The sequence below is a fragment of the Oreochromis aureus genome, linkage group 1, assembly GCF_013358895.1.
Source record: "Oreochromis aureus strain Israel breed Guangdong linkage group 1, ZZ_aureus, whole genome shotgun sequence".
In the NCBI taxonomy this organism is placed as follows: Eukaryota; Metazoa; Chordata; class Actinopteri; order Cichliformes; family Cichlidae; genus Oreochromis; species Oreochromis aureus.
In genome coordinates this window covers 6216155-6229633 of record NC_052942.1, presented here as the reverse complement: position 1 = coordinate 6229633, position 13479 = coordinate 6216155, and the positions used below count along the sequence as shown (strand labels likewise).

At 41.2% G+C, this 13479-nt stretch overlaps 1 long non-coding RNA gene across 1 annotated transcript; it reads left to right on the top strand.

Moving 5' to 3' along the window:
- The first annotated feature begins 3674 nt into the window (after positions 1 to 3674).
- Positions 3675 to 4721, top strand: LOC120441216. Its single transcript, XR_005613891.1, has 3 exons — positions 3675 to 3765; positions 4334 to 4414; positions 4506 to 4721. It is a non-coding gene; the product is annotated as an uncharacterized LOC120441216 (long non-coding RNA).
- Positions 4722 to 13479: the final 8758 nt, after the last annotated feature.

Genomic DNA, 13479 nt, shown 5'->3' with positions numbered 1-13479 from the left:
TGAAAAAATAAGAATAAAAGGACAGAGCTCAAGTGGAAAAGTACAATAGGTCTCCAAACACATACAGGAAACAAACAGCACCTGAAAGGAGAAAAGGAAATGGAAAAAAAAAAGGATAAACAACCCAACAATATTTTTCTGGTGTGCGTGTGTGTTTGTTTGTCACAAAATATACTTGGTAATGAGGGTGACAAGCTGCAATGACACCTCTGTCAGAAACACCACTAGGGCAGAGACAGAGGAGACCTGGACCATCACATCTTGATGGCAACAGCATGCCTACTCCAGTCAGAGAAGGATAGAACCCTCATGGCCAAAGGGCAAGTGCCCCAGAGAACCAGAGGCAACGGTGACCTAGCCATCTCATTTCAGTATCTCAGGGAAGCAGAGAGTGTTTTTATTTATAAGTTGTGTTTAACCATATTTTTGTCCAGAAATTTTGATCTGGATTGGAAAGATCTCCCTGCCATACTCTAATTGGAAGGGAAATTGAATCATCATTTTTAGCAATAACATATATTTTTGATAACAGTTTGGGCTATAGAGATTTAAACATTGTGTTACCCAATTAGGAACTTCTAATGTTACATTCCCCTATAAAAGTCCAGGGGAAGAGGGAAAGTAACAAAAGGTTACTTTTCTCCAGCTAATTGGGTATCTTTTCTATATGATTTCAACTGCTGTATTTCAAGCTATTTTATTGTTGCTAATTCCATATTTAGATACAAGTTCTTGAAATAAAGTAAAGTTTCTGTCTTGAATAACATGTAACATAGATTTTCTAATCGTTTTCTCATACCATCATGGAAAAAAACAGCCCTTATTTCTACCCAAACACTATGCACTAAAAATCTGCTATTTACAAGTATGAGTTTAAAGAATTTCTACAACTATCAATTTGGCACATTTTGAGGGACTCAGTGATGTAATAGTAAACTGTTATTGCCCTGGTACTTATTTAAAAAGTAGGTACAGTGCAGATCAAAAGTTTAAGACCACATGCCTCTAAAAGGCCAAACCTGTGCAAAAATATGGATTGATTGTCATTTTTTGTCAGGTAGTCACACTGTCATGACGTTCTGATGGTAAAGGCAAAAAAAAGTTCCCTTTTTGAATGTAGTCCGGTTGTTGAACTGCATAAGCAGGGTCTCTCGCAGCGCGCCATCACTGCTGAGGTGGGACGCAGTAAGACAGTCATTTGGAATTTCCTAAATGATCTTGAGGGTTATGGAAAAAACAAAAAGTCAGATTGAAGACCGAAAAAAATGTCACCAGCACTGCACAGGATCCGATTGGCTGTCCGTCAAGACACTGGACGATCCTCGACCCAAATTAAGGCTGTTACTGGTGCTGACTGCAGCCCAGTAACCATCAGACGGCATCTGAAACTGAAGGGCTTCAAAAACAAAAAATCGTCTTCAAAGGCCTCGTCTTCTTGAACGCCACAGAACTGACCATTTGGACTTTGCAAGGGACAACCAGACATGCGACATTGAAAGGTGGAAGGAAGTTTTATTCTCTGATGAGAAAGAAATTTAACATTCATGGTCCTGATGGTTTCCAATGTTACTGGCATGACAAGCAGATCCCACCTGAGATGTTTTCTAGGTGCCACAGTGGAGGGGGCGCCATAATGGTTTGGAGACAAGAGACAAAGAACATAAAACCTTGAACATGAGAAAAACCTGAACATGAGAAAACATGGAGGCATGGAAACATGATGTGAACTCAACAGACAGAATGAATGAAAACTCACAGACTATATACAGACAGGAAGGGGAAGTGGAAATACATGAGGAAACAGCTGATACAAATGAACATGACGCCACAAGGGAAGCGAAACTAAACACATTGAACACAGAACACGAGACTGTCAAAATAAAACAGGAAGCACGCAGACTAAGATGCACAGAGTTGAAACGGTGGTAGTTAAGGAGAGGACGAGAGGGGGAGCAAGGGAACATGAGATAGAGGACGAGAGAGGGAGAGAGGGAACTGGAGAACATGGATAAACATGACAGACAGAGGAGCATGGAATGAACACGAAGAGGAGCATTGGAACACTAAAACACAAACACAGAGAAGGGCATACAGGACAGAGACACAAGGGGAACCTAAATGACAAGGAAATTACACATTGCAAACAGGGGAGACCAAACTGTCATGGTCCGGGTAAGTGCTGGGCCTTTCCACAGGGCCGGCATGTCCACCCCTGGGCGGAGCCGCCACATCATGCTGACAGGCTGCACCTGAGCGTAATTGGAATTGCCGGCTTCTTAAGACCAGCACTCAGACTCACACCTCGCCAGATCGTCTGCAAACCTTTGTCAGTCAGGGCTTCCACAGTTTCATCAGTTTGTAGTAGTTTCATGTGTTTTCTAATGTTTGTGCTTTCTCCACTCTCAGAGGACCTCCGGACGTTGTCAAGCCGCTGCCGTAACCTGTTAGGATTTCAGCGCTGGTCTGTTTACAGTTTCTCCATGCCTACCTGCCTGCCTCCTTGCCCAGTGCTCAGGATAATCATCTCCCCTCACCCGGACCACCTCCCCTCTAAGCTTTGCCTCCGCCTGCGCATGAGTAAGACTGTTTACTGTCACTGCGAGTGTTTTTGGACCAGCTTGTCCTGTCCTGCATCTAACACCTGTTCTTCCCACTTTTCAGTGACTAAACCCTTACCTCTGCCCCCTCCCTCCTCAGGAGTTCGTGCACTGACAGATTTCCCAGTGTCGGGTTCTCCATTCCATCCACGACAGCCCCACGGACACTTCTAGTGCTCCTTATAGTTTTGTTTCATAGAAATGCCAAGTCAAAGTAAAGGGTTATGAATTTCTGAGTTAAAACTGTGTCTCCAAGCGGAATATTATGAATCATAGTGGGCCTCTAAGCTAATGTTATATTTAAATTCATGTTCCAGAGTAGAGTTTCTAGCGTGTTTTAAGTTTATTTAGGTTGCCGCTAGCCCTGGGTTCCTCATGAGTGTTTTTGAGTTATTCCTCGTTTATGTTGAGCAATTCTAAGTTATGGTAAGCACTTTGAGCACCTCTCACCGTCGTTCGCTGTTTACATTAATTGCACCACTGTAAATAAAGCTTTGTCACCCTCAGTCCCAGCGCCTCCGAGTGTTGTCTGCCTTAGAGTCAGTTTTCCTACTGGCCTCAGGCCATGACACAAACGAAACACAAGGAGGGGAAACGTAAACAAAAGGGGAGACAATGACATCACTGAAACACACAAAGGGCGAGGGAGACTTAAACACAGGCAGTGTTGGGGAGTAACGGAGTACATGTACCAGTGTTACATATTTAAAATACAAAATGAGTAACTGTATTCCGTTACAGTTACCGTTTAAATAGGTGATAATTAGAATACGGTTACTTTGTTGAATTAAATGGATTACACGGCGGTCTTTTCCTGTTTGATATGTTAGGCTATCCCCTCTTTAATTCTGGTAATTCCATGCATTGCCATGTGACAAGACCCGAGTCTGGGCTGGGTTTTTCCCCTTTATAAGCACAGGTGCAGGTAATTAGTCGATCTCTTGTGTGAACCTGGTCTAAGCAGTGCTATTTGCTTGATGTGGGTTCCATAGCCTTCTATTGGAGTGGTAGGTCACAGAACATGTTCCACTTGAGTTTTGGTAGAGTTTTAATGTAATTTGTACCCCTGTAGGAAGAAAACATTGTCTTATGCCTGTGGAGAAACTTGTAGTGGACTCTGCCACCACTTGCCGATACTTATTAGGGTGCGACCCTAACCTGGAGACAGGTAACTGAAAAACAGATATGAAGCAAAGTAGGAGGGATATTCCTTCTGAGGTAAACTGTTCAGTATGGAGTGATTGTCATTTTCTGTCAGGTAGTCACACTGTCATGATGTTCTGATGGTAAAGGCAAAAAAAGTTCCCTTTTTGAATGTAGTCGGGTTGTTGACCTGCATAAGCAGGGTCTCTCGCAGCGCGCCATCGCTGCTGAGGTGGGACGCAGTAAGACAGTCATTTGGAATTTCCTAAATGATCTTGAGGATTATGGGAAAAAAAGTCAGATGGAAGACTGAAAAAAAAAAAAAAATGTCACCAGCACTGCACAGGATCCAATTGGCTGTCCGTCAAGACACTGAACGATCCTCGACTCAAATTAAGGCCGTTACTGATACTGACCATTTGGACTTTGCAAGGGACCACCAGACGTGACATTGAAAGGTGGAAGGAAATTTTATTCTCTGATGAGAAAGAAATTTAACATTCATGGTCCTGATGGTTTCCAATGTTACTGGCATGACAAGCAGATCCCACTTGAGTTTTGGTAGAGTTTTAACGTTATTTGTACCCCTGTAGGAAGAAAACTGGAAAAACTTGTAGTGGACTCTGCCACCACTTGCCGATACTTATTAGGGTGCGACCCCAACCTGGAGACAGGTAACTGAAAAACAGATATGAAGCAAAGTAGGAGGGATATTCCTTCTGAGGTAAACTGTTCAGTGTAGTGATGTCCTGTTTTAATTTACAGATTGCCCCTTTCTTTGCCCAATTGGGGTGAAGAGTGGATTGCCATGCCTTTAACGTGTGGCGCATGGTGTTCGTTTTTAATAGCTTTCCCGCAGCACTTATCCTGTTTTCCACTTAAACTCGCACAATTTTATAGTTTTAATGTATTTAATAAGGTAGAGCTTTTCATTGTCTTGGGTGCTACTGTTACCTGCTTAGAAAGATTTTGCTTTGTATTAGCATTAAACCTTGTGAACTGACTGTGTTTGCCTACTGCTCATTCCTATTGAAATAGCGTCAAAAAGAAACCTAAAGAAACATCTGGAAGGAAGTTCTTTTTTAAAAACTAATGTTAGCCAAATGCAGCTACCTTGTTTTAGTTGTGGTAGCTACCTGGGTTACGTGCCACTTCAGTATCTTCAGTGTTTTATTGCTGTGTGATTCATTACTATTACTGAAGGCTACTCGCTACCGAGTTAACGTTGTTAGCTGGCGTTAGCTGAGGTTAGTTTATATGTGCAGAATGTTAAACTTTATGGATAGCATTAACAACAACAACCTGCTAGCTGCAAATAATCATGTGCAGTTCTGAAAGCAGACAAAAAGAAAACATTACTGATACAGAAATAGTTTGAGATTACTGCAAAAAGTGCAGCCTTACCTCAACCCTACTGTTACTCATTTTTATATTAAGATGTAATAATCTAGTTGGTATTGGTATGGGGAGTAGCCTTCAGTAATAGTAATAAACCACATAGCAATAGTACATTAATGTAACTGTAAAAAGCATGACAATATATTAAGTAATCCAAAGTATTCAGAATACTCACATTGAGTAATTTAATGGAATACATTACAAACTACATTTTGGGGCATGTATTCTGTAATCTGTAGTGGAATGCATTTTAAAAGTAACCTTCCCAAGACTGAATACAGGGGACTTGACAGACTCGCACACGGAAGATACGACACCATGACCAACATGATGGGGAAAACACAGACATGGGATGACCTAGACAGACGAGAACTAAATAGGGAAACAGAACTCAATATCAACAGAACAAACTGAAGTCTAAACTATACAAACAAGAACATCATCATACAAAAAGGCATGATACTCAAAATGCTTAGCCAAAAGACGCAGCCCGTGACAATCCCCAGACACTGCAAGTCTGTACCCAACCCCATATCGACTACAATAGCAAAGGCAGGACAAAACAACAACCCTCCTCCCCCACTAGGTGATGGAGGTGATGGATCACAGGAGCCCAGAGAGATTGATCTAATGTGGCAGAAGAGGCTGTATCAGTTTTTTCTTCCCACTGCTGCACAGTGCTGCTTGTAGGGGGTCATTTGGGGCTGCCCCTGTTGCAAAGGGGATTTCAAAGGGGTCTTGTCAAAATTCATGGAATTATGTGTCAGATTTTGATCCATTGTGCAATACCACTTGGAAAGCATCTGATTGGCAGTGGCTTCATATTTCAGCATCACAATGACCCAAAACACACTGCACACAGTGGAACACTATCTTTGGGGAGGCCATGGATTGGCCTCCCCACAGCCTGGACCTCAACATCATTGAAGCAGTGTAGGTGTCAAGGTGTGTGGCGGGCAGGATGAAACTCAGGACTCGTACACGAAGGAGTAAACTCAAAACGGCAGATTTATTGCTGTAGAAAACTCTAACATGAAATACAAGAAAACTAAACTAGAAACTCAAAACTTGAAGCTCAAACTAGAAAACTGGAAAACACAGAACCAGAACATTACCTGCCTGGAGAGCCTAGAGAACTATTCCTGAAAACTTCTTAAAGAAATTACAAGAAAGCTGCCCAAGTCTGTTTAAGCTACATACTGCAGGTATGCCAATAAATTGCTGAAGCTAAAATAAAAATATTAAGAAATGATGAGCCAAGACTTTTGAACAGTAATGTAAGACTTGAGAAGACTTAAGCGACACTTATCTTATTCTGTTAAAATCTAGATGTTGATACACTGGAATTAAATGCATTCCTTTTTACTATTGTTTGAACTGTGTCTCAGTCACAGCACCATAGAGTTTATAGCTTTGGTTGTTAGCCAGCAGAGGTGATTGGAAAATTTTACACAACCTGGAGACCTAATGTGCCCTTTGTGGAACAGATTTTCATATTTTTTGCATATTTGAATATTATTTGCATTTCAACCCTCCGTTACGCCCAGCAGCACAGAACAGTTGTACAGGGGAAAGCCCACTGGCTGTTACTCATTACACAACCGGGAAGCACCTGCAGCAGCTGGCCAAGAGTGTCTGGCTACAGAGAGGGAAGCCGTTGCAAAGCTTCCATTAGACAACTGGACAAAAATGAACAGCTGAAAGGGTTTTTTTTTTTTCCTTCTAGAGCTTCCTGTTTCATCTTATGTAAAGGTGGAAACCACACAGAAAATCCTGATCTGGTAGATCACATTAAACACTAAATAAGCAGTAGCTCTCAGTATTATTTTGATGGTATATCATGTTCTAAATGATTAAGCCAATAAGAAGAAGATAAAACACAATATATAAAGGTAATGATGGCCTTGAATAGTGGCCAGTTAACCAAATAACACTGTTTATCACATTATTTCTATCATTAACAGTCTTTATGTGTCCCTCATTTCAACGCTGCACTCACCAAAATAGTAGCTGCTCATGTTTTTTTATGTCAAAAAGTGATGTTTCCTCTAAGTGTTCTTTTGGAACAGTATATGAACGTAAAACATCAGTTTCCTGTCATATATAGCTATAGTATAGGTCTAACCTGCTGACCTAAAGTGCAAGCACATAAAAACAAACAAGACAGACAAGATATAAGATGTAACATTTGCATCTCCTTACAGTCTAAGATAGCATTCATTCCTCATCATACTATGCTTGTCTGGTGTATGGGAAAACTAAAAGGAATGTGCTTTCACTTCCTCAAAGTCATCTCTCACCACCACAGACGCCAACCTGCTTATTCTTGCCCACGCAGGCACATTAGAAGGCTTGATCTGGTAAGCCTTAATTCGGGCATGTGGGAAAGGTTACTTTTAAAAGCTGCTGGGGCAAACACAGTTTCAGTCAAAACTGGTTCATGACCACTTTGAGTAAGAAAAGCAGGCCGGATTTACAGGACTGTTCCTCTAAGCAAAGACACTTTATTTAACAGTGTAATAAGGCACTCGAGAAAATTCCATCACCACAGCACATTGTCAGAGGGATGGAGTTTGGCATACTGTTGTGTTTAGAAATCCTTTGTTACTGGTTTTCTTATTTTTAATAGCCACATTGTTGTAGCTTTGATACAACACTTTTTAAAGTTTAATCCATATGCCCATCTCATTGCTTTGATTACTCATTACCCATTTGTTTACTGTGAATTTAAAAGCAGTTTTAGAGGTTTGTTTATCTGCTTGCTTTTAGGAAAGTTGTAATAAGCCCAACTAAAGAACGCTTGATGCTCTTTGAAAAAGAACTCTTTATTTTATGTTGCATCAAACAAATACTTCAGAAATTTCTCATTTCAATAATGTGGTTAAAAACAAATCTATAGTTTTAACATTTTAGGGGTATAAATTGATAAGCAGGGGTTACAAGTTAGAAACCACAATTATAAGCTAAGAGAGTGACACCTGTTGACACCTGAGTGACTGGTTCAGTCATAAACCTTTGACTACTATTTTTTAAATTTAATCTAATTTGGAATAATCCCAACAGTGTCTAGGAGAATCTAGAAGCCAAATTTATTTTTCCTACAAGCCTCATTCACACATACATTCATATAATGCTTTACTCCACAGGTGTCGAACTCCAGGCCTCGGGGGCCGGTGTCCTGCAGGTTTTAGATGTGTCCTTGATCCAACACAGCTGATTTAAATGGCTAAATTACCTCCTCAACATTTCTCGAAGTTCTCCAGAAGCCTGGTAATGAACTATTCATTTGATTCAGGTGTGTTTACTCAGGGTGATATCTAAGGCCATGTCCACACTAATACGTTTGGTTTGAAAACGCATCTTTTTCTCTCCGTTTTGGCGTTCCGTCCATACTGAGACGGTGTTTTCGTTCAAAGAAAATGCAGCGTTTTGAAAACGATCTCCAAAGCGGATACATTTGAAAACATCGTTTTCGCGTCGGAGTGTGGACAGCGAACCCGGAGCCTTTTTGGAAACGATGACACATTTTAGTCATGTGATGCAGTCATGTGGCCAATTAAACTAAGATAGCGGAGGGCATTATACAGCGTTTGTTTTGTTTGCGCTCAATTTTGACAGCCCTATTAAAGATTAATATCAGTTTGTACATGCTTCAGATAGCTTTTCTTCAAATTCTTTAATTCTCACTCACTTTTGCAACTTTGTACTTTTGTGTTACTCACAGCAACAACTCCACCTCATTGTTAGTCCATTTAAAAAACTCTGTGTTTTTCCTCAACAGTGACAAAGTAAGCTGCAGTCCTACATGCCTCTCTGTAGCTTCTCTCCTTCTGTTCTACCCCCAAAACCCTTAGAGACAGTGTCTGCTCCCAAACCAACAAGAAACAAACCAAAAATCAGCAAAAAAAAATGATTCAAACATTTTAAAAATCCCAGAGAAAGAAAAATATAGTATCCACAATTGCACCAAGGAGTAAAACAGTGAAATGTGGATTATTAAGCATTAGGTCTTTTTCCTTGTTAGTCCCTGTTAGTACATTATGAATTAATAATTGATCATCAGTTGGTTTAGTCTGCCTTGTAGAGGATGATTATGTTAATTGTTTGGCTTCATTTAAACTGACTTATACTAATTGTCAGAATCCTCGAGGCACAGGCCGAGGAGGGGGTGTGGCAGCAATATTCTTCTACTCCAGCTTATTAACCAACCAAAGACCCAGACAGAGTTTTAATTCATTTGAAAGCTTGATGCTTAGACTGGTCCACCCTAGCTGCAAAGCCCAAAAAACAATTTTATTTCTTGTTATCTATCAACCTTGGTTTTACTTTTTTGATTTAGTGCTCTGCTCAGATAAAATTATAATTTAATTAATTTATTGTGGGTGATTTTAACATCAATGTAAATACTAAGGATTGTTGCACTTGTTGTCATTTTATTCAGTGTAAATAAATGCACCGTACTCTACACAGGAAGTCCTGCAAATATGGGTCCTGCTAGGGCTGGGCGATATATCGAGTTTTTAAAAAATATCGATATATTTTTATACGAGATATAAGATGTGACAATATCCTTTATATCGATATAGTCTATGTTACGTTATAATTATAGTTGCGGAGCCGCAAGTTTGCCTGTCTTTCGTCCACTTTTGTCTTTACACAACGTTACTCGACCTCGCCTCTCCTTCACTGAACACAACTCCCCCTCCTCCCCCATCGCTTCACGTGCAGGCAGCGACAAGATGGACAAGGCAAATCTCCGTTACTGAGCTACTGCGCATCGCCCCGTGCGTGGGGCTGGACGGCGTCAACGTGTTAACGAGCTAGCCACGCTAACACCATGCACGGCCTGAAATCCTTTCATTTTCTCAAAAGTTGACTGCGCGCCTTTTGTATGAATTCTGGTTGTGCTTGATGACCGCGAACCGATTTTATGTGATACACAGCGCACAGCAATCTGTCAAAAAATGTTTTAGTTCGACTTTGGTAAGCTATGGAGCTGCACTGCTTGATGGATTGTCTGAGCATTACGGCTACCGAGGAGCCTCGCGGAGTAATACGTACTGTGCTTCAACATAATATTACCGTATTGTGTGTGTATAAGGACCATAAATGGCACCTGTTCAGAGACATGGTTACGAAGCGGATTTCAAACTCCAGGCTGTCAGTCACACAGTAGAAGTTGGGAACAGAACAGCTGTGAAATCTGTCTCTGTTATTATGCTCAGCGTCTTTTAGTTTACATTTTGACTGCACAATTGTGAGCTCTTTGTTATGCACAAAACAACATAGTTTTCTTTTATTTATAGAGCATCATTATTTAATAAATGCTCATAATTTATTTTTGAGTAGTTTTTTTTCATGTACATCTATGCTGTATGTTAATAAAAGTGCCTGTGTGACATCTGGGACACAGCTTTGACTAAGAACTCTCTTTTTGTTCTTACTTTATGGCTTTAAAAAAAATATCGAGATATATATCTTATATCGCCATCCAGCTAAAAAATATCGAGATATGAATTTTGGGTCATATCGCCCAGCTCTAGGTCCTGCTTTCACAAACCTGACAAACACATTTGTTTTGCATTCAAACACAGAAGCTTGGTATGTTGTAATATTTTAAGGATGGCTTGTTTCCAGTCCTGGCATTACTGCCTGAATGACTGTCAAGTGTAGAAGAGAGTTTAACATTGTCCCAACTTCCCCTAAGTACAGTAGAAGTGGACGTGGGTTGGAGACGCAATAGCTTTTAACCTGCAGGTGACCACACCATGTGTGACGGAGGGCTCACCTTTCCTGGTGTCCTGCAAGGAAACAATCATATTCTTAGAACACCAACTTATATTTGCTCTTCTTAAAACATATATTTCTGCATTTGCTATACAACACTATCACCCCAAAAAAAAAAAATACTGTAAATTTGACAAACAATTATTCCATCCATCCATTTTCTTCCACTTATCTGTGGCTGGGTCGTAGAGGCTAGCAGCCTAAGCAGAGAGCCCAAGACCTCCCTCTGCCCAGACACCTCCTCCAGGTTATCCAGGGGAATTCCAGCGTGTCCTGGTCCTAGGACACACCCAAAACACCTCACCCAGGAGTTCACCCTTGTCAGCTACCTGAAACACCTCAGCTGGCTCCTTTCGATGTGGACAGGTAGGAGCTCTACTAGTCAACACGTGGGATTTGGTTGTTTAGGAAGAGGGGAGAGTTTTGGGAGTGACGGTAACGGCAGCGAGACAGAGCGAGCGAGCGAGTGAGAGAAAGAGAGAGCAAGAGAGTTTTTTGATGTGGGAGATTTGTGACGTTTAGTGTGGAGTGTATAGTTAGTGTGTTGTGTTGTCTTGTGTAGTTGTTCTGTTGTGTAGTTGTTGTTTTGTTTTGTGTGTCAGTGAGGGCACTAATGAATGTCACAAAGGCACATTTGCAACGTAAACACTGTCACTAAGTAGAAAACCAGCGGAGTGATACACCTGTTGTCAGGCCTGCAGGTTTATCCCTGTGCTGTTCTCTGTCTTTTGGTGGACAAACTTTTTTTTTTTACTGGCACACATCATTTGTGGGACATCTTATTGCGAAACCTGATTGTTCTCTCATTTTAGTTTTAGTAATATTTTTAAATGGTTGTACAAAATGAAAAAAAAACGGCAGGTGTATTGGCTGCATTTTTAGATAAATAGTTGTATATGTTTACAAAATGTACATTTTATATTTGCATTTCAAGTTATAAAAAATTACTCAACATGTCTGTGGGTTTTTTTACAGTAAAAAAATACTACTAGGATTTTAAGTTCTTTGTGTGATTTCAGATCAGTAATACTAATGCAGTATGTCAGTGAAAAAAACAACTAAATTCAGTTGAGCTGAAAAGAATGATACCAAACAAGGCAAGGGGAAAAAAATAAAATGAAACAATTTGAGGGTGAAATACAAATGTAAACTCAAAAGGAGTCAAAAATGGCCGGTTGTATTTCAGACCTCAGTGGGTCAATCCAACAAATCATGAAAAATTAGGTTTAAATTTATGTTCATGACAGTGCAGATTTCTGACATTTTGTGTAATTTAAGCATGTAACAATGGGATTGTTTTCTAACAAAAACAGTGTGAAACTTAAGTTAGACTTGTGTTTGTAAATGAACCGCCCCATGTTGTGTAGCTTTCTGGATTTTATACTTATTGGGCTACATATTTATTTATTATACAGGCTATACAGTACATAAGATCAAAACTCACATGTTTTATGTAACTAAAGTGTGTAATTATGTGGGCTACAGACAATAAGTTATAGACTATATTTATATGAAAAACGTGTATACTTACTGCATTTGAATTATTTTAACCATATGTAACCAACTGCATATGTGTTTGAAAAAAAAAGGCTTTGATTTTGCCACCCCATTTGATTTCTTTGCCACCCTCATGCCACCCTAAGAAAATTTCTCTAGATCCGCCCCTGCCTGGGAGCCGGTGTAGGTGCAGTAGCTAGCTCCTCCTCTGCTTCTTTCCCCCCAAGGAACTGAAATGGGTGCAGGAGTCAGCAGGGTCACAGTTGCCCTCACCCGGAGGGACGGCGACGACGATAACGCTGCTTTCTCCTGGAAACGGGAGCGGCAGAGGAAACAGAGGGTGTCAGAGCAACAGTGACCGGCCCCTCATCCTCCGACCACATTCCTGCCAGGCATGAGGCAGGGGAGGGGTGGTCGGAACCAAGCGTGAGGGAGGAAGGAGTACGATGCTGCGACTGCAGCTGCTGCAGTGGGGCTGTAGAAAGCTCCACCCGCTGCAACGGCGTGAGAGGGCTTGCTCGCTGTGACTGAGGCGGCGTGGATGAGGAGGTGAAGATGAATTGGGCCAGCTCCCGGGCTTGGACTGCCTCCTTAGCCTGGATCAGCAAACGGCTGAACTCCGAAGCCGTGGAGAGCTGGTGCAGGTGAGGATTTCTTTCAAATATTGCTTCTATTGCACTCAGTCCAACTGAAAATGTCTGCAAATCCGAGGCGTGGCTAATGTGACTCATCAGTCCGAGGATGCGAGCAAGGTCCACCTCTCTCTCGAGGTGAGCTGAGTCCGCTGGGTCCATGTTGTGGTTGCTGTCACGATGAGCTGTGTGGCTGGCAGTGACTGGACCCAAGTGCAGGACTCCGAGACAAAACATTAACTTAAGATGGCAGCTTTATTTGCTGGCAAGACAAACTTGACAATAAAAAAAAAAAAACTCAAACTAGGATTGTTTAACTAGACTGGGGATGCATGGCGTGGCATGAAATAACCTGACGATAGAAGACGAGGGATACACACACAACAAACGTGGAGGACGCAACAACTGGCAGGGGAAAAAATAAA